At 38.3% G+C, this 22,356-nt stretch overlaps 1 protein-coding gene across 8 annotated transcripts in view; it reads left to right on the forward strand.

Annotated features, from left to right (window-relative positions):
- Window positions 1–23: 23 nt before the first annotated feature.
- Window positions 24–22,356, forward strand: part of TAB3 (TGF-beta activated kinase 1 (MAP3K7) binding protein 3) — a 44,465-nt gene continuing 22,132 nt past the window's right edge. The window contains exons 1-4 of one of the 8 annotated variants that reach the window (XM_086879811.1): window positions 73–292; window positions 1,467–1,527; window positions 2,148–2,234; window positions 5,145–5,229. The gene's annotated coding sequence lies outside the window, so the exon portion shown is untranslated. Of the gene's footprint in view, window positions 293–787; window positions 980–1,463; window positions 1,528–2,147; window positions 2,235–5,144; window positions 5,230–6,518; window positions 6,641–22,356 lie in introns of those variants that run through there. The other 7 variants (XM_086879812.1, XM_086879813.1, XM_086879814.1 and 4 more) reach the window with 7 other exon arrangements.

Raw genomic sequence — 22,356 nt, forward strand, 5'->3', positions numbered from 1 at the left:
CGGGCCGCGCCATGTCGGATGCCGTTGGGCGCAGCCGGGGCCCCGCCCCGCCCGGCGGCCCCAGCGCCCCGCACTGAGCCCGGAAGCGCTTCCCGGCCGCGCTCTGCCCCGGACCCCTGTCCCTGCTCCAGCCTCCGCTCCCCGCGCCCGCCGGGGCACGCGCCTCTCCCTCTCCCCTTCCTCAGGAGGAGCGGGGGGGCCCCCGCAGCGGGGCCCGGGGCAGAGCCGGGGGGCGGGAATGCAGCCGCCGGAGCCGCAGCCGCAGCCGGAGCCGAGCCCCCAGCGCAGCACGGTGAGGGGGGGCGGTGGTGAGGGACAGGTGTGGGAGGTGAATCCGGGGGCGGGAAGGGCCGCCCCGCTGCCGGGGGTCAGTGAGGGAGGCTCGGGTGACACCCCTCGCTCCCCCCATGCCGCCGGGCTGTGGGTGTCCCCCCCTTCCCGTGTAGGAGCGGGCTGTAGCCGTCCCGGGGGACACAGACGGGCTGCCCCAGGGAGCAGGGGGTGTCCTGCCCTGCGTGGGCCCGGGTGTGGTGACGGAAGGCGACTCGTGTTGATCCTGGCTCCTGTTTCGCTACCGCACTCCCACGCACCGAGCAGGGAAAACTTTGGTCTTTGTTTTTGGAGCCCTTTGCGGAGCGAGGCGGGCGGACTGCCCGGGGATCCCGTGCGGGTGTCCCCTCAGCAGGGACTGTGGTGTCTGCTGGGCTACTGATGATGCTCTTGCTGCGTAAAAATTAATTAATTAATAAAAACCTAATGGATTCACAGGTAAACGCTGCCACTGCCCCTTGGACGTGACTGCAGCGCGATGCTGCTGCTGCTCCTTGGCTCTAGAAATAGAAGGCCCCCAAAGGTAGCAAGGCCTTGGCTAAGCTCTGTCCAGAGTCTTGGCTTCAGGTCGGGTTTGAGATCTTATCGACTGCTTCTATTGGCTCTGAGGAAGATTAACTCGAGTTTCATTTTAGTTGATTTTTTTGATGTAAGTGGATATGGTGGATGGATGCAGCTCTTATTTATACTGTTCAGTGTTAGTGTAGGACTATGCAGTTGTGCTTTTCCCCTTGTTCAAACATAACTTGTAACATGATATTGGCTGTTGTTTCCCTGGCTTTGGCAAGGAGAAAACAAGGAGAGGAAAGACAATTGCTTAGATGGCTTGGGAGTATTTGTAATTCAGGGTTTGGTGGAGATTCTCTGTGTCCAAAAAAATGGAATGGCTCAGAAACACCACACTTGGAAAGTAATGGAAAAACTTAAGTTAGACACAGTGTTCAGGTAAACATGCATAAAACAGTCATGGAAGGTCTCAATGCTAACAGGTTTGAAGATGTTATTTTTCAATTCTAAATAAATACTGAGAGTGGTCAGGTTAACATATGCAGCTGATGTGTTTGTTATTTTTAGTGCTGGTGTTTACTGTGACAAAATTGAGTAGTATTTCTTCATGGGCATATGTTCCATAGCAGGTCCACCTGATCACTGATGTTTCCAGAGGACTTAGTAGAACAGAACTCTTAAAACTTACAGGTAAAGCTTGCATAGTTAAAGGTCAGTCACTGTTCTGGTAACTTTAATTTTATTTTCTAGATCTGTGAGAAAAGCAATAGTTTCTTCTGCCCCTCCTTAAGTATATTTGCAGCTAACATACTTCATGTGAAAAGAAGAAATGTTAAATTCATTTCCTCTTTGTAGAGAGAGAGGAACAGGATTCTTAAAAATAAAGCATTTCACAATATTTGTAAAAGCTTGCACTTTTTCATGCCTTGTGAATGGTGTCTGTTGACAGCAGCAATCTGAAGAGTGCCATAACAACCTGAATTAATGTATATATAGATTGTCTCAGTTTGTCTGTAAAATTACCATACCAAATTTTGCACGCAGTAGTAAAGAATAATAAAATTAGCATTTAAGCCTACCTTTAATCTTGAATCTTTTAGTTTAAACACAGGTAGCTGGATAAGTGTGATGCATTCTTATTATGAAATCATCCTTTACTTTTACAATGTATTTTTTTCATCTTGCTTCATAACCTTTACAGATAATGACTGCGGGTGACTGTAATGAAGGTATTATGAGACCTGTGTTCGTTCTTGTATACTGAATCTCATTGAGGCTCCTTTTTTTTTCCACGATTTTTCATCTTGAAGAAGACTAGGTGTTGTGAAAACATCTGACTTTCACCCAGCTTTGGTGTTCTCTGTGCTGGTGTCTCTCAGTTGAGTTGCAGAGTAAAGGTAATCCTAATGGCAAGTGACTCTTTTGAAGTCATCCAGGAGAATACATTGATGTGATTCTTTGGGTTATCCGGCAGTAATTCCTCTGTCCCCTCTCAAGAATTATGTAGGGCTTAAATGAAGTTTTTGGTTGCACTGGTCTGTAGAGGCTTTCTCCTGATTTCAAACCTGTGATAATTTATTTTGTATGTGTCTGTAAACAGCATAAGTAACCTCAAAGCATGACCTACAAAAATATTCTTGATTAGGGCTAGAGTTACATGGGCATGTACTGCAGTACATAATGAATGGGAAACCCAAGATGTTTCACTGAATTATTTTTCAAAGTGCTTTGTCTTCAGCTGGGGTGATTTTCAAATCCCTACTTTCACAGCTTCAGTGTTTCAGCAAAATCACCAACATAGGCAAAAGCCTTTGATTAACTTTTTTGACACCAAAGGTATTTTAGTGATGATCAAGTCATTGAGAAAATGATCAAATCTAGTAAATTTTGGGTAACATCAAATGATACTATCGTGTGTGCTTAGTCATCCAACTCAACTATGCTATGACACATTCTGCTCTGGGAGCATCTATGATGCAGCTGTTCCCACTGCTGTGAGCTGAAGTAGGTGCTGTGCCTGTGTGCACACACATAAGTGCAAGTAAAGTGTAACTAAAGGTGTTTGCAGTGGAAGTTATTTTTGTTACATGATATGGTTAAAAGGCAGGTGACAAATGGAGTGTGAAACTGAAACGGTTCATACAATGCCTGAAATATTATCATAAGCACCTTTTGGACTACTTTTGAATGCAAGGTATGTGGCAGAAGTGTCTGTTACTTGTGGTTTTGCAGTATCTTTTCCTGACCCTGTTACTGTCTTTACTCAAATAGAAAAATAAAGCCAAACTGAAAAATTTTGGTGCTACCTAGTGCAGTAAACGGATATTAGGGATTTTATTTTCAAATCTCTGGCTAAGTTTTCTATTATTATCTTTCTTTTTTCCACATTGGAACTCTCGATTTTCTATATAATACAGATTTTATCTAGGCTTATTTCTGTATGGGCATAGTGAAATACTATCCAAATAGACTAAAATACTGTCCAAAGACATATTGACTGTCTTGTTTTTGTGAGAGATTGAGAACCCTTTTGCAGAAGTTGAATGCGTGGTGATGTCATGGTGCCAGTTCTCACCTGTGATCACTGTAAATGGAAGGAAGAGTTTTGAAATACTTGTTTAGACTTGCGCATGCAAATATTGAAGGTGTTGGTTGAAAACACTGCTAGAATAGGTTCCAGTGCTCTGCCAAACCTTTAAGTGTTGGTCAGAGTTGTCCTTTGAAAGGCTTTTAAACATGGAATGTGCTCATAATACTTAAGCAAAATGCTCTCTCCAGCTCCAGGCAAACGGTGATAATTAGGTGGTTCTGTGGTACTGAATATCCGTGCTGGGTATCTCCTGTTCTGTATGAGGAGAGTGGTTGGTCAGCAACTTCTGTGCTGTGTCAGTGTTTTAGAGGTGGCACTGTGGTATTGGTATCCAGGAGACTCACATGCACAACTTCCAGAAAAAAACATCACTGAGGCGTTGTCATTGATTTGAAGCTGAAATACATGACACAAAATTCAGTATGTATATAATAAGGTGAGAAAATGCCACAGTATTGCTGGTACTGTTCAAGTTGTGCAGTGAGTTCTTATTGTTTGGTGTTTTATTTGTTCTTCTTTTCTTTTTGAAGATTAATTATACCAGATAGGTCACAATGTCTATCTCAGCTTAATGTCAGAGTGGAAGTAACATTCCAGTATTCTTACACTCCATTGATTACTATGTTAAATGTTTCTTCCAAGTATTATTTTAAAGTAGCCAGCATAGAACTACGGAGTAAAAATGAAAAATGCCTTATCTGTTGAGGTTATATACTACAGCTTTGTGTTTTTAAGAAGCATTAGTTCTTCAGTTCCTGGTAGGCTTTATTTTATTAAGGGCCTGAATTCAAAGTAGTGGTATTTTAAAAGCATCAAATTACCAGGTTTTGTCCTAATCTGGCTCTATTGTAAGGAAAATTACTGCTTTTTTCAGAGAGTTGTTTAAAGCGAGGGGCTTTGTAAGCAAATAGCAAAGTAGCAGAGAGAGAGATAGAGTGCAGGAGATCTTTCTGCTATGGTAGTGTTGAGTAACCTGGTGGTCACAACTCAAGTACAGATGTTTTCCTACCTGCATGTGGGCTTGCTGGTGGATTATTAAGAGTGTTTTCTGGAAAAGACCTTTCAGCAGATTCTGTTCAATCAGTCTTATTCAACACTCGAAATAGTTCCTTTCAAATGAAATTACATATTCACTAAAGTGTACATTAATTTGAAAAGTGGATCAATTTCTGTGAAATCATGGTTGATCTAGGGACAAATGAAGAGTTTTTAGAAAAAGAAACCCCGTTACTACCAGTGTTTGTCTTGGATGTTGCATCTGGAAAAAACTTGACTGATTTAATAAACTGCATTCAGTATTAATGGTTTCTTACCAAATTCGGCAAAAAGAACCACAGCAGTGGTATTCTGGTATTTTAATCTTGTTGCAGCTTTAAGCTTAAGTGTTTCCTATTCCTTGGTTATGTTCTGAGGGGATTAGCCCCCAAGTCTCATTTGTTTGCATAGCTCTTCCTGGTTTACAGTGCCACAGCTGCATTAGAAAATGGTTGGTTTGTTCTATATATGTTACTTGTCATGCTGGTATAAATCATCAAGTGTAATTCTTTGTCTTCAGAGGGGAGCTTGTATATTTTGGCTTGACTCAAGATGTGGGCATTTTTTTCTAGCACTTGAAAGAGTTACAGATTTGTTGTGTTCTTTTGTGTTGGACATAGGATCAATAATAGTTGATTAGTAGCAGATGGTTGGTTTTTGTCTTTTTTTTTTTTTAACCTAGATGTTGTGCAAGTTAAGAAAGAAATACAGAACTTCGCTTTCATGTGGATGTTCTTGAAGATCAGCTTGCAGAAACAGTAAACCAGGTACTAGGCTGTTGCATAGCATTGCATTAAAGTGTATCTGCCTTTTTTTCTTGAAATTCTTACGTTTATCTTGAAGGAATAGTAATTCTCACTCTAATCCAACTAATGTTGGATCAGAAATGATGTGTCTAGGTAAGATGAAATGTTAATTTGGTACAGTTTCTCTGTTGCTTCATATTTGCTCAAAAAAACAAGAACAAGAACAGGTTAAATTTCTACTAGCAAGCATTACATCAAATATCATCTTCTCACTGCTGATTTGAATGTTTTAAAAACTTGTAAGTTATTTTCTAGCTATTCTGCTGAAAAGTCACTTTATTTTTTTCCTGGTAAAAATCAAGTTTTAGCTGTTGAATGATCTGGACATTTGTAAATGTGACTTCAGCAATTGCTGCGTAAGTGTTGTAGCTGAATTTGGAACACTTAAACGAAATATTATTTTAAAACTTTTGTCAGTGCTTTTGTACATTAGCATGGATTTTTTTCAACTCAGTAAGTTTCAAGTGGACAGCACAGGGGAGGGAATAGCTATTTTAATCTTCTATCTATGCTTTGTTTTTTGCTGTTTGGGCAGCATCATGAAAACGTGGTCATGAAAGTCTACGTTCTGTTCCAACTTCATGAGCATCAGTGTTTTATGCAGATGTTTCACAACAAATCTCATTGTTAGACTGAATGCTTGTTAGGCTGAATTGTGAGTAAGAATTTTTTGAATAATTGCTCAGGAATATGTTTGCAGTTTTGTAATTTCTCCTGCTCTTACAGTGTTACTCTTTGATGTGTACTGGTTTCAGTTGCAGGCACTGACAGTGAGAATTAACCCTGTTCACATCCAGCTTCCTTCTGTGTTGGTTTGAGTTCATTGGCACTTTCTGCAACAAACATTTTTTTAATTACTCTTTTCTTGGAATATACAGTTTAAAGGAATGGAGGTCAGACAGGGAGGAGAGTTTGTACCACATCTGTTGCAGCTGAATTAAGTTCATAAATGGCAGAATGTAGTTTCTTTTACATCTGCCTCTTTGCTTTTGAAGCCCAGCTTCTAGGTGCTGTAAATGCTTCTTTTGCATTATAGAAAGTTCCAAGTCAAGTAAATGTTCTACCTGCCAATCCTTTTCAAGATTTGGGATTTGAGGTAAATGAGGCTGAAGGTAGCCTTAGGTCTAAGAGAGACCTGAGTAAGATCAGCTATTTTGGTCTGTCTTTAGGAATTATGATCTACTGTATAAAGAAAAAAGAGAAAAAGAGTCAAAAAGCACCTGAGTGTTGAAATGAAGTTCTTCCTCTAGGAGTAAGGGGTCTGTAAGAGGGAGGTGGCTTCTGTTGAGGACAACTTGAAGTTTTCCAAAGAGAAGAAAGAATCTTCCCAGCAACTCTGTACAGCAGGCCTTGATGGTCTTAGTTCCACCAGGTGAGTGACATCTTCCTATAGTAATGTGGACACTGAGGCATCTTCAGTGATCTCTGTTGTTGTTACTCATGGAGGCACTAGTACCAACAACACAGACATTTCTGTTACTGTGATAAACAGTAATTCTATTTCTGGAGGAACACTCAGTCACTTGAAAGCTGCTTTTCCTTAACTGAGACATTTTTTCTGTAAAAGTTGTAGCAAAAATTTATGACACTTCTCCTAAGAGCATATGTTATCCAAGATGTGATCAGGGCAGGGTGGCTTGTGTTGTCTGGTTCTTATCTGTACCATTCAGTTCTTGGGTTTTGATTTCAGAAGTCCCAGTGCAGTTTGTTCTCATGTCCATCTGTTATTGAGAGGTTGAAACATAGCGGTAGTGGACTGGTGTTTCCAGTCTGATGGAGGATTCCTGTCCTGGAAACACAGAGGAGTTGGAAGAAGAGCTCCTTCCTTTTAACCTTTTAAGAAATCCATATCTTATGAGAGATTCTGCTCACTCTTCTGGTGGTTGGATGAGGTAGAGAGAACTTCTTATTGCCAGTCCTGGGCTCAGTGAAGCCATGGTCCCTGTGGGGTTTGCAGTTCATGGATTCAATGGTTTGGAGAGCTAGCTGAAAGGGGATTGGTGTTGGGGAGCTGACAGGAAAAGATCAAAAGTTTGACTCTTTTCTGCTACTCTGAGTTTAAGAAAGTCCCCCATAAAACCAAGCAGTCCTTATTGTGTTTCCCCCCACCACTGAATCTTGTTAAAATCTATACCATAGACCATTGTTTTGTCCAGCCTTCTGTAAAGACGTTTAAAGAATGACATTCTAAAGTCTCTGAATGTCTCTTGGTTTTTTAAAGTTTTGAAAGGTAAGACTTTTGTGAGATCTAGAAGAAGAGGAAAAAAAAAAGAAGTAGGTTTAAGTGTTAGAATTTCTTTGATTCAGGTGAGAAGAAAGTAGTTATGATATTGACATTTTGGTATGTCTTGTCCTTGTGTTTTGATTATGTGCTAGAACACAGATTCCAGGAAGAACAGATGTGTCTTAGGGGAGAAGTTGTGTCCTCATGACAGTAGCAAATTTCTGCTTTGGAGCTACTCTGAATAACTTTTCTTGAGCATAATCCTTGGATTACTCTATCCACTTAACAATTCATGGAATATTTGAGTTTAAGATTTCCCAGTAGCCTTACTTAGTCAGCCTTGGAGTAAGGACTTTGAATAGATACTTTGAATTAGCTCCTAAGTGCTGCTTTCTGAACTTTTTTGCCACTGTTGGTTGTAGTACCATCAGTAAAAATGGTTGACTGCCACATGCTTATGTAAGCTGCGCTCATTTTTTAAGTGAAACTATTTATGGCACTAGCTGTTTAGTCTGTTCAGAAAATGAACACTCTACATTCTTAAGGGGAATGCATTTAAACTTGCTTAGGGCTTTCTTTTATCTGCTTTTCTGAGTTTGGTTTTGTTTTGTTTTTTTTCACTGTAGTTGGTTTTATGGGGGATGGGGGTGGTTTTTGTTTTGTTTTCCCAGCAAATGTATGGTACGCTTGGACTTGTAGGGCAAGTTATAGTAAAATTTGTGAATTATGTAAGCATGTTACATAATCGTAAATAATCTTAATTTTTTATTAAACTATAATAAAAGTCAAACAAGGAGAAAAACTTGATGTTTGGGATTATTTGTTCAGTAGTACTAATGATCCCATATTCTGTACTATGAGCATCTTAGTTGTTTGGTTACTTGATAGCATGTCCAGTGTGACAGAATGCCACTAGAAGAAGATCCAGTAGACAAATACTCTACCAAAAATTTGGAATTTTTTTTTTAATAGTCAAAAAGTATTTTGGTGATGATTTGAATAATGTGTCCTTAAAAAGCAGTTAAATAGCTGTATTGCATTTGTGGTAGTATTTAATTTGGGTTCCTTTAGTGGTTAATGATTTTACTAGCTGAAAAAAGACTGCTTAAACATTAAATGAGTTTACTAAGGTGCAAACCTCAAGGTTGAATTATAATAAGTTTTTATTACACATCTATTCAAGTACATCAAATTTTAGTGTTTGGTGGTTTTAAATGTTTTATTAAATACTCAAAGATGAGTAACTTCTGAGTATTATTACTGCGTAAGTTTTTCTGCAGAATAACTTCGGGGGGATCCATGAGGATTGCAAACTTGTCTTTAGATGTGTGTTTGAATTCTTATATGATACTGGATTAAACTCACATCAGTTCTGTGTATCTCAAAATACTAATATGTTTCAATCACAATATTAGTGTTTTTTATAGTTTGCCCTGGTTTTTGGATTAGTTTCTCTGTTCTATGATTCATATTTGCTAATCCCTGAAATCCATAACTAATCTGGTTTGATGGCTTTGTTTTTACTGTAGTCAAGACTAAGAACTTTTCCCAGTTCTTCCAAATAAAAAAGAAAATGAAAATTCAGGAAGGCAAGTTTTCAGGAAGTTGAGAACAATCAACACTTCTCCAAGGTTTAGGTTTTTGGCTTGTTTGAATATAGATCATTTGGATTTCAAGGAGATGCTGATTTTTCTGTCATTTAAGGTGGAAAATAAGACTTCTAGAAATGCTGCATGTTTTACTTCAGTGTCTAAATCACTGGGTAAAATGTGGCCAACCAGATACATTTGGTTGCAACCAGAACTGTTGATTGCATAGTTCCTTACAGCTATGGGGTTCCTGTGAGTAACAGGAAAACTGCTAAATGGAATCAAACAGTTAAGCCTTGGACTGTGACTTGGACTACTTTCTTAATGAGAAAGTCTAATTCCTAATAAGTTTTGTGCCTTACTTGAAGGGAGAGTCTGCTCTGAGGTCTTCGTGGTCAGATCTCATCCTGACACTCTGGTCTAACACTTCTTTCTCTCTCACTCTGGCTGCCTGCTTCTGTCTCGAAGTTTATGGCACAAGATATTGTGGGGTTTTGAGGGGAATCAGGGAGCTGATCCAGTTTGGGTGAGTGTTTAGTGTTTTAAATCAAAGTTTGGCTTTAGTGATGTCCTTGTCACCCTGTGGTCTCTAGATTTGTGGTGTTGTGTTGGGAGGAGCAAGCATTGAAATGAAAGGAGAAGAAAATTCTTTCCTCAGAATTATTGTGTTTTTACTGTTTAAAGTGATTATGAAACAGTCAGATGAGACTTCCTTTGTGACAATTTCCCTTGTGGAAGCACCCAGAGTGTGTGCTGTTGGAGAGCATTTTATGATGATAAATACTTCCATAGACAAAGATTGCCCCACCACCACCCCAATTTATTTCCTGAAGTTAAAGGGGTTTTGTGCCTAATACTCACTTGTTTAATTTTTTTTTTGTTTTTTCAGAGTTCGACAGCAGTATCAAAACCACCTCTGTTTTGCTGGGATTGCTGTTCCCTTGTTCTTTTGAGTTGTGACACTATGCTGAACAAAAAAAAAATGATGTATTTGGATGTTCAGTATGGCTTGTCCCTTGTAACTGTATTTCTGTGTCTCTGCATAGAAGGGAATTAAGATTGCAGCCCTATGTTCCCAGTTAAAGTTTATAAGAAGCTTGGTATTTGAATGTAGTATATTTGTAAGTTTTGGTGTGTTTTTTTCCTTCTGTTAATTATTTCACACTTTAGATGTTTTAGAATTTTTTTTTTTTTTTTTTCTGGAAGTAACTTTCAATAGCATCTTATTCAGCAGTTCTGACATTCCAGAATTCACTGCTCAGTTGTCTTTCTACTGACTCCCAAACCAGTCTAGGATATGTTTATTACACAGTTGTAGTTAGGTATATGTTTGTTTTATGCTATTAATTTAAAAGCTGCTTTTAAAATATAAAATACATTTGGCAGTTCTGTTTTATTTAGGTAAAAGCAGTTGTATGAAAAATTTTGCAAATTAGGAACCACATACTTTTGATTTCTAGTAATGAGATTTCCTTTAAATATTTGGTTCTTATTTGAAAATAATACTTTGAATTTTAAAAGTTGCTTTTTGTGATAAATAATGCAGATTGAGAATTTTTAATAGAATTTTATCATGCTTATGTGATTCTTTCTTGATGTCATTTAAAGTTTACATAGTGAATAATAAGTTGAAAGTCAATACTCCAGTGTTTGACCCTGTGGGTTAATTGTGTGCCTGTTTAGAGTTTTTTTATTTATAGTTTCTATTTATTCAGGACTTGATTCAGCTGAATTGAGCATGTATAACTACAGAAGGAATGTCTTTATCCTTAAACATACTTCAAAATGTATTATTTTAAAGGCAGTTTCTCATTAGGCTGTTTTGTTTATGGACTCTACACAGTTCATTAACTTTTCAAATACATAAAAAGTTGTTCCCATCAAAGTGAATGGTTGGGTGTGGAAATCTGACAAATAATCAAAGTAGTAGAGATTATGTATTTGAGGAAGTATGTACAGAGTTGAATGTGTATTGTCTTCTGCAAGTGTTTAAATTTGTGTGAAATTTACTTTTAATCCATTTGAAAATTAGACAAAATATGTAATAAGATATTTCAATTAAGAGTAACTCCACAGGCTAAACTGTGCAGACAGTAATGGAGAATTAGTGGGGTTGGGTATCCAAAGTCTTCTGTGTTCCCTGACTGGAGCTCAGTAACCCTTCTCGGCAGAAGGTGGATAAAACAGGGAATCACTAAGGTTGGATGAGATGGTATTATAATGTAAATCTATTATCTGGGGGTTCTTTTGATTGCTGTTCTCAGGTAAATATTGTTTTAGAAAAAAAGATTTCATAACTTTTCAGCCAATAAAACCCCCAAACTTTAAATAGTACTGTGTTTGGTCCACCATAATGGAAAACTGATTGTGTGAAATAGGTGTGAAAAAAAGCATCAATTATTTTTGCATTGTCTGGGGTTTTTTAAAACATGAAGTACCTTTGTTGTTTTAAAGCTGATGCTGAATCAAAGAACAGGCTTCTCAGAGGTATCCAATTACTTAATTTGCATATTTCTCCATAAGTTGGAAGGAGCAGAGAATCTGCATATGATTTATAGTCAGACTTAACAGGTCTGTTATGGTATTGCTAAGCTCATCTGGCCATTCACGTACTGAACGTGTAGCATTGCTTTCCATCCTGTGGGGGAGGAATGACACAGAACAAAATAGAATAAGGCTTGTGCTTAAGCAGCACTAAAAATGTCAAAGGTTTTCATCTCTTATCTTCTCCTCCCTCTCCTTTAAACGCAGAGAGAATCCAAAACTTACACTCGAGTCTCGGTTGTGTAAATGCTTAGAGTCGAGTTTGTTTGCAGTAATGTTGTGAGAATTCTGAAGGAGTCATTGGGCTGTTTGGTGAAGCAGAGGGTGTGACTACTTGTGCTTTGATTTTGGAATCAAGGCATCAGATTACAATATTATTTTAATATATTTTTGCTTTCAACTGCTTAGGTTTTTTTTAAATTCAGAAATGTACAAATCTCTCACTTTGTCCTCCTTTGTCCAGGGCAGGCATTGTGTGTCACTTACTGGCCTCAGGGAATACTCTGGTGGCAGTTGTGCTTGGCTGGCCTGGGGTGGGGGGAGACAGCAAGTTATTTTAAACCTTAGATTTTTCTACTGCCTGACCTCCTGTTGTACAAAAGACTGCACTGGGTTTGTGGGAAGATATGACCTTGATTTTTTTCTTATTTTTTCCCCTCTATGTTTTCTGTACATGATGCCCCTCTAAGACTCAAGTAACAAAAAGACTGGTTTGAAAAGGTTGAAATTCTTAGTTACTAATTGAAGAGCTAGGCATGCTCCAGGTTCTTGCTTTCTACAAGCCATATGGACACTCCCACTTCTTAACAGTAAAGAACTAAATACCCCATCTCTTCCTTTGCTGCAGTGTCTAAGCGAAGGAAACCACTGTTACATACCAGGTGAGGGAAGGGGTTTTGTGTTCTTGCAGTGCATCTGAGACACTCAAATTGTTGGGTGGGTGTCAGTTCCAGTGCTCTGTTCTGATGGGTGTAAAGAGCCCTGAGCACAGCACAAATACCAGAGCAAGCTCAGTGTAGTGTAGAGAATGTTTCAACAATTCTTTAGCTATTGCTTTACTTAGCTACCCACAGAACCCCATAAATTGTGAGAGAAGAGAGAGGTCTGTTAAAACAAAGAAGGACATGGATTTTGGAGGCTGCACCTACCTTGAGCTGCTGGCCAGCATATTTTTGTTTTTGAGAAGTGAAATAATCCAAACCTATTTAAGAGTAGAATGAGTTAGAAACTATTTTAAGTTGAAGCTGCCTTTGAGCCCTAGTGGTTTTCTCTTCTTCTTCTAAAGCAGGATTATGAGGATAGCTTCCTAAAAGGGAAATGAAATCAGTGCAGTTTATCCTACCAACCTCAATGGAGTACAGTAAGGCAGATCAGTGTGGAAATTATTTGGCTTTACAGAGATGCTGATTGCTTAACGTGTTTAACTTGCATCTGTAACTTATATTTGGAAGGATATTTATCATGTAGAATAAAAATAAGGTATTGTAAAAAGACCTTGAAGTGATACCCTTGAAATTGTGAATAGGGACTTTTGGATGAAATGCTTTGAAAGGTCAAATACTACTTATTCCTGAAAGTTCTAGAAAGTGTACCTCATTCATTTTGTCTCATATTCAGATTTGTGGTATATTTTTTTCATTATCTCTACCTGATGAAAGCGACATTTACTTGTAAATTCACCATCAGCCAGCTATACCATATCAGCTGTAGAAAGACTGTCTAGTAGTCAAGGACCTCTTTCCCTCTGCTTTGTATACCACAAGGCTGATTCTGTAAAGCCACAGGGATGTTCTTGCTCTAGCTTGCAGTCACAGGCTCAGTGAAAGACAATCCAGCTCCATCATCACAAAATTGGTCTTTTTATGCTTAGCTGTATGTAAAAAGTTACACATGCTGCAGCCAGGAATTGCGTTAATCTCATCACTTGAATTTGAATTTTTCTGGCCTGGTGTCAGACCAAGAGAAATAAACAAATGTTATGGCTGATGACCTGAATACTGCCAACCTGCCTTTGCAGGCAGTGTCATTGAGTTGAGTAACTAAGGTGTCCAGACTGCAAACACAGCTTTGGCTAAGCTACCAAAATCATGACTTAAAACCTTGGAGAGAGAGAGTTAATGTGTGGGTCTTAGGAGGAGTTTGTGCTTCTGTGTAACTGTAGCTGACCTACAAGTGATTATAATCCATTAATCTTCCAATAATAAAATTAGAATAAATATTAGAAAAAAATCAGTTTAAAATTGTGCCCAGAGTATACAGAAGAGCATGAAAGTTATTTGCCATTATGAAGACTGTTACATTATTATAATAGAATATTCTAGCTATAAGTATTGTTTTTTCAAATGTACCAACTTTGGATACTACATTGAATTGGGAACAGGTGAATTTACTGAGTAGATGTTAGATTTTTAAGTTGGGAGAAGCAATAAATACAAGAAATATAAATAATCAAAATATATTAACAAATATATATACATACACATGCACACACACACCCCCACATATAAATCTAGTGAAAAGGCATCATTGCCCATGGCAGTGGGTTTGGATGTAGGTAATCTTTAAAGTCCCTTCTGGCCCAACCCATTCTGTGACTAAACAGAAATTAATTTTGTTACAGAAAGTTTTAGTGTAGGTGGCTGCAATTTTTGTGCTGTTATCTGTAGTTTCTCAGGTGTTAAACCCACCTGGTTTGGAGCTCTCTGTTAGGAAGAGGATCTAATGTTTTCATCAAGTAAAGATACTCTTCAAAGCCTTTGAAGCTATACAAGAATTTGGGCAGGAATGCATCAGTGCATTTTAGGATGAATAATCATATTCATATTCTAGTCTTTTCATCATCTCTTTTGGCTTATCCCATTTCTGACCCAAGATGATGAAACAAGTGAATCTGAAATAATATCGAGACTTCCTTATAGAGATTTGCTATTCAAGCAATTCTACAGACAGGACAGCTACAGCTTTCTCTGAGTGTTAATTGTTTAAATATTACCTTACATACCAATGCTTCTTCCTGCAACAGATGTAACATATGGAAAGCTTATGGAAAGAGGGGATACTCATAGCTTTCCTTTCATCATACTTTTTTTTTTTTTAATTAGTAATTAGTATTTAATAATTTAAATTAGTAAAAATACTAATTTAATTAGTATTTTTTATACTAAAATTATTATTATTTAATAGAGAATGCTGAAGTCAGTGTAGAAAAAACATTTCAAAATGTCTGCATTATGTAGTGTGTAAGGCACATCTCCCCAGAAGATCCATCTTGGGCTAAGATGAGATAAAATAATGTTAATAGAAGATGATTGTGGTCTCATTTTGCAGAAACAACAATCTTATTTTAAGGCATTTTCCCTCTCTGCCGCCCAAAAGTAAAAGGAAAAAAAAAAAGTGTAAAAACAATAGTGTGAGGTGTATATGACATCTGTATATATACATACATAGCTCATGCACCTATGTGTCTGTATGTTATGTTGTTGGCAGACAAATTTATTTTAAGGTGCCTCCTGCTTTGCCCAAGGGTATTGAGCACAGCAATTCCCAATACGGCACATGGTCGAGCACCTACAGGTGTGATCATGGATAATCTCAATGTGTCAATATGTTATATTGCAATAAACATAAATAACATTCATATAATGTGGTGTGTAACCTCTTTATGTGACTGTCTTGCAACACTCCCATGAGCAAGTATTCATGCAGAGACTTGTCAGAAGATACCACAGAATCAGCAAGGTCCATGCTAAATTTCCTTATGTTAACAAATTCTTCTGGAATGATAGGAAAGACAGGCACGCTGCATAACTTGTTCATCATATTTTATAGCAGTTATTCATGTCAAAGAAATTTACACACTGTCAGGCCACCAAAGTTTAATTCAAAACTTCAAAAATGGAAGTTGATGTTTTCTGGTGTAGTGAGTATGATTCATATCTTTCTGTATTGTTGTTAGGTATTGACTCCTGTCTGTTCCATGTTTTTTCTCTATCAGCTTTCTCCTTTTTGTTTCTTACTTTTTGTTCCTGTTTATATGTGCTTGTCTGCTTCCCTCCTTAGTTTCATGTGTTAAGAGTCATATCCTCCATCAATTTGTGTCTGTTTGGGATCCTGAAAGGTGGTTCTGTCATCCTGTCACTCCATATCTTTCCAGTCTTAGGTTTTTTCCTAGTTTCAGATGGTCAAAGTGAAGAGAGGCTGGTGGTCATCAGGCCAGAAACTGTTGAATGTTGTTGAATGCTTCCCAGTATCATCTTCTTATTATCTGGCCATATCGGGTGTAGAAATATAGGGAATAAAATGTTCAGGCAGTCTGCAATTGATGTTGCTTTTTGCAGTTGTGACTTATATGGGCTGCTAATAAACTTAGGTCACTTAATTTGAAACTAGTGGTAATTCTCTTCTCTCTCGGCAGGAAAAAGAATTACTTCTACTTTATCGTGTAAATACACTTTTGTGATAATTTTCTCAATGATACAGAAAAATCTGAATGTTTAAGACAAGGTATGTTACAGAAGATATCTGCATCCTGTAAAGCTTTTCCATATATGCAGTTATCAACAAAGTAGAAAGCTTTGATTCAATGTATTGAATATAGAGTATTTTCAAGGTTTGTCATGGAAAAACTCATCAGAGATTTAACAGAGAAACTGTACTGTTCTATTTATTTTAAACTCTTGTTTGAAACACTTCTATGGCAAGCCAACACAAGTCTTATGGGTATTTCAGAAGCAGGAAACCTGATATTTAAACTGTTGATTTAGAACTTCTGTCCCCTTCTTTCTGACTTGATAATTGCTTAATATTCTAATACTTCAAATTTGAGTTCAAATAGATGAAATTTTCTTTGGTAGCATAAGAAATTAGATTTTATTTTTCAAATTTTGTTATAACTCATCCTATTGTTGATTCATAGCATGATTGTCTAAGTGAATTTAAATTTTGTGGTTATTGCACAGCTTCATCTCTCTGAAAGTATGGCCAAACTTTTTTTGTAAAATTATTTTCTGAGCCAGACAAGTAAAAAACTGGTTAAAAATTCAAATAGTGTAGCCCTGAATGTGTGAAGTGCAGTGGTTTGCCTTTTATAGAAGTATGTGCAGGCTCAGACAAACAGTGTGATTGTGTTGCTTTTACTCTACAAATGGAGCCTCTTTCAGATTTACTGATAGCAATTCATTTGTTTAGAGCAGTAATTTTTAATAGGGAGAAGCCCAAGTCAAAGTGAAAAGGTAAAGAAAAGGGAGGGACACATTTAGGCTAATTTTGTGACTAGCCATTGAAATGTGTAACAGCTTTATGAGTGTAGGAAACACTGAAATTTTACAAGTTCAGTTTGAGTAATCCAAATTCGGTGGGTTGGTTATTTATTTTGTTTTTTTTTATTATGACTTCTGTCTTGAGACTTTTGCAACTTCAGGCTTTAGTGAGTTCTTACTGATCTAAACTCCTGCAAAAGTACTTGCAGTGTTTTATTTTGTAGAAGTGTCTTGTGGAGAGACTCGTGTTTTGACTGTTGTAAATATATCTTAGGAACAAAGCCTGTTCCGAATGTTTTACAGGTGAATTCAGTGCGTAGCAATGAATTTGTCATGTAGGAGTTAATCTGAGAATCACCTTGTGTAGGAGCTATCAAACATCTCAGGCTGGAACAATGTTGAATTCCTGTTGTGCTGGTGAAGATTCAGACCTGGTGCTCTGCAGATAACTCACTGTCTGTAGCAATATTTGGGAACATTGCTTCTTTGAGAAGTGTTAAACCTCTGAGAAGGAAGCTCACTTTCTCATGCAGATGGTATATGAAATGATAATCCAATACTTCTGCACTTTATCTCAGTTTCTCTCTTCTATAAACCTCAGCCTCTAGTAGTTGCTAAACTTGGAAATACGGATAGCAGACTGTACTTAAAAATTAAGAAAGAGCTGAAGTTTGTGATCCATGCATTTACAGTAGACCTTCTCCAATTCTTTACAATATATACTCAGTTTTGCATTTTCTTGTATCCTTTCTGGCTCATTTTGATTCACATAATAGGATATCACTACCAAAAACTTTTTGCAGTACCGTAAAATTGCTTTTATCAGGGCTATCACAGAAATTGATGAATTAGGAAATCTGACAGTGTACTGTTCCCTGCAGGATTTTTCCCAGCTACAGCCTCATTTCACAAATGTTTAGTCAAAAATCATAGATCATATGTCCTCATAAGAAAGGCAGTTCTCATAGCTTTGAGTACAATTGTGGTAACCTCAGGATTATCTGTGAGCTGTACAAACTCACTTGTGTTTGCAACTTGTAGTTGTACCTCATGTTCAGCAGAGCCCTTCTGGAAGCTGGTATTTGTGGCATAGTAGCATCATTCCTGAACTATCCTTCTGCCTTGGAAACTTTCTCTTTTGTAACTTGGCTCTGTAGTGAGAGCTGCTTCTACTTGCTCACTGGAGGAGAGAACCATCAGTTCCTTCAGAGTGCTTCCCACTATGTTATGTGGCCTCTCAGTGTACAGGAGACTTAGAGGAAAGATTAGGGGAGACTTCTGACTGAGGTCTGTCATGACAGCATGAGGGACAGTGATTTTAAATGGAAAGACAGTAGGCTTAGATTGACATAAGGGAGAAATTTCTGATGAGGGTAGTGAGACACTGGAACAGTCTGCTCAGACAAGTGATGCCCTATCATTAGCAGTGTTCTGGGTCATGCTGGACAGGCCTTTAAGCAACCTGGTCTAGTGCCCTCTCAGCAAGGCTTTGGAATTGGGGTGGCCCTTGAAGGTCTCATCCCAGACAGACTGTGCTGTGACTTACTTAGAGAAATTACTGGCCAAGAACCTCTTTAGCTACTTGCTAAAAGGAGTATCAGTGTTCCAGTTAAGTGTTCTTCTCATTATCATTCAGTTTTTACTATTTCCTAGTGTAATGTAGGTATTAAAAGTAAATTCTACTTTGTGGAGATTTTACTTTTATATGGGGTAGGGATGAGTTTCACCCCTTTTTCTTCCAAAGCAATGGAATAAATAATGTCCCTCTATAAGTGTTTAGTTGAAAAGACAGGATTTGGATCCCTCATTGCAAGGACACTAACTTGCTGGAGCATGTCCAAAGAAGGGCAGTGGAGATGGTGAAGGGTCTGGAACACAGTTCTCCTAAGGAACAACTGTGGGAGCCAGGTTTAGCCTGGAGAGAAGGAGGCATCAGGGGTGACCTTATTGCTTGCTTCACCTGCCTTTAAGGAGGTTGCAGCCAGGTGGGCTATTATGTCAAAATATTGGCATAATTTTGTCTGTTCTCTCAGCTAAATAGAGGTAGAACAAAGGGAATTGGCCTCAAGTTGTGCCAGGGGAGGTTCAGGTTGGATATCAGGAAAAATTGCTGGAAGAGTGGTTAATCGTGGGAGAGCAGGCTACCTGTGTGGAGTCACAGTGGAGTCACCATCCCTGGAAGTGTTCAGAAAATGAGTAGACATGGTGTTTGGTGATGTTGTTCAATGGGCTTGGTGGTATTCAGTCAGAGGTTACACTTGATGATCTTGGAAGTCTTTTCTAACCTTAAAGATTCTGTTACGTAGATGGAAGAGAGAAAACAGTAAATGAATAACACTAATCACTAGTTCATTTTGATGTTGATGGCAGAGTGTAATTAAAGGGAGAAAAGCAAAGCAAATACTAAAGCACACTAAACACGTGCCTAAGAGAGAATAATGATTGATAATGATTTTTTTAATTTTTGTAACAACTTGTGTAACATACTTATACACAGGTTACAGATGAAACCTTTTATGCTTGAGATGTGCTTCTAGGTAGTGTCACTGTTCTGCCAAAAACGGGTTTCCTCTCTCCAGGTTTTTGTTACCTCAGTTATATATTGCTTTTGTGTGATAAAGACACACCACACTGTATTGCAACATTACTCATTTATAGAGTCTGTGGAAAAAGTTTCAAACATGGATAAAACTGATCACTGCTTAAATTTAAGCTACTGGGAAAAAAAAAAAAAAAACGAGCAAGTGAAGGACTGATTTTGTCACTCTATACTCCTTTTTCATCCATCTGAGATAACAGTATTCTAATCATGCTGACTTTAATGATTTACATTCCATTTCTGTACTCTGAGCCTGTTCTAGGCCATCAGATGATGGTAACTGTTGTATGGCTAAATGGACAGGGATATGGAATTGTCAGGAGAGCTTGTATAACTTTACCATCAGAGGTCAATTGGTCAACAATGATAGCTTGTCAGCTTTATTTTTAGTTTAATTCTACTGTATACCTCTTTTTTGTTCTTCACATTGCCTTCCTACCATCTAGGGGGTTTATGAATTTGTCAGTCCTTTACACAAGGAAATGACTGTTCATCAGAAGATGGCTTGCCAAACCATGAAGCTGTGGTTTTACTGGCCTAGCCAGTCATTCAGAGCAGTGGCAGCAGCATGCTGAGTTTAGCTTTAAACACTGACTGCTTTTACTTTGCTTTGTTGAAGGTTAAAAGTCTATGAACTGACAAAATGTCTTTAAGTTCTGTTGTGTCTTTTCTACTGTGCGAAGCAATTCAGTCCCAAAGCTGTGGGGATGTATCACCCTGTAAATAAAGAAAACTTTTCTTAACAAATAGGCATTCTGATTTTTGAGCTGGGAAAGTTGTGCCTATTTATATATATAATTCTAAAAATTATTTTAGCTTGACAGTTGCAGGAAAATAATCCTTGGGTTTTCTCATATATTTCTCATATATTTCATCTTGTTTATACAGTGCATATGTGACTGAAGATGGTTGTGAGGAAAAATTGCTCTTGGCACTATTACAACGCTTTAGCTTCTTATATTTCTGAGATTTTAAGGTCTTCCAGCTAGCAAGTCTTTGTGAAGGTGTCACATTACCATAAAATCATTTGCCTGCCTTTGCTGCAAGAGCAATCCAACGTTTTAGCTGGATTGATGTGATTGATACTTGTGGGATGAGTTCATTGGTTTTTCTTATTTGAATGGCTAAATAAATGCAAGCTTAGTGTACAAATCTGTTGTCTTTCTTTTCAGTATTGGAATTAATAGATTGTGAGGATCTTTAACAATTGCAGGCAATGCAATTTTCTCCTGCAGGCAGGCACCTTTGAATTTAAGGTAACAGTGGCTGCTCAAGGATTAGAGGTGGGATTACATGATTGCATCTGCAGCTAGGTCATATACTGGGCATGTTTACAAGGCTATAATTGATGCCTGTTAAATAGTAGGTATGTGTGGGATGGGATGTTAAAAAACACGTTTTTGAATACTTAATCCTTTGTGTGAAGCAACTCAGTTTACTGAGTTACTTATTTTTATCTTCAGATGTAATGGTTCTATACAAAACTGATGGTTCTGATTTACAAAAATATTGCTCTTCAGCAGCTTTTCTGCTGTGTGTTTGCAGTCACGGTAGGAAGTACCACAATAATTATATACCTTAACATCTACTTCAGTACTGAAATACAGAAGTGGAATAGGGATGTGATGATGCAATAATGGCTGAAATAATATTTATTTGTTAAAATGACAGTAGTAGCTAAAACCCTAAAGATACTAATACTCAGTCTAATAAAGTGCTTTTTAAATACATTGTCTGAGCTAATTAGTCTCTTGTCTTCTGTGTTACTGTTGGCAGGCAGTATATGGACAGTATCCTGGCCTTTGGAAACATTTAACCAGTGCATCAGCAGAGATGCAAGGGGTGTAATCATTCCAGTGATAAAGAGCTGCTGCCTGTAATCAGTTGGTCTGTCCTAGTTTTCAGAAACAGTTTTTGTAGAGGATAGTGTTAGTATTTATTGCTTGGGTTGAGCTTGGGCGATAGGGAGTTTGAAGTGTGGTTTCAGTTCTGATCTGGAATCTGGTGGTAGCTTCAGGGCTCAGCTGACAGGCAACTTTCTTGCAGTGCCACAGCATGGTCTCTTCTTAACTCCAGTATTGACAGCACTTGGTAAAATCCCCATCCTGATTTAGTGCTGTTTATACAAGAACAGCTTTCGGGTTTGTTTCAAATCTGCTTCAGGTGAAAGGGTCTTCTTACGGCTTTAACAGATCAGATGACTGATGTGTGCTGAAAAGAGTGAGGTGGTGTGATGTTCCTGGTCCTTTATCTCTTTCCCCTTTTTACCTTTTCATCTTCCTTTATGCAATGCTGTGATGTTCATTGGGTATGCATTGTGCAGAGAAACCTTGTTATAGTAAAAAGTGGTTGGTTTGGTTTTTAAATTGTTTTAACAGGTTGAGTTAGTACAATTGAGTTGACTGAGGGTGGGAAGAAAGCTGTTAGGTTTTATGTGAGTTGTAAGCGCCAAGGAGGTGGTGAGGATGGTGAAGGATCTGGAGAAACAGCTGAGGCTACTGGGTCTGTTCAGCCTGGAGGAGACTGAGGGGAGACCTCACTGTAGTTACAGCTTCATCGTGTGGGGAACAGGAGGGGCAGGCACTGATCTCTGCTCTGTGGTGACAGTGACAGAGCCCAGGGAATGGCCTGAAGTTGTGTCAGGGCAGTTTGGGTTTGGTATCAGGAAAGGGTTCTTCACCCTGAGAGTGGCTGGGTACACTGAAGCAAACTCCTCAGGGAAGTGGTCACAGCACCAAGCCTGACAGAGTTCAAGAAGTGTTTGGACAACCCTCTCAGGCACAGGGTTATGATCCTATGATTCTTGCAGCTGTCCTGTGCAGAGCAAGGAACTGGACTTTGATATTCCTTATGGGTCGCTTCTGACTCCAGAGT

The sequence above is a fragment of the Cyanistes caeruleus genome, chromosome 3 (assembly GCF_971803275.1).
Source record: "Cyanistes caeruleus chromosome 3, bCyaCae1.hap1.1, whole genome shotgun sequence".
Lineage (NCBI taxonomy): Eukaryota > Metazoa > Chordata > Aves > Passeriformes > Paridae > Cyanistes > Cyanistes caeruleus.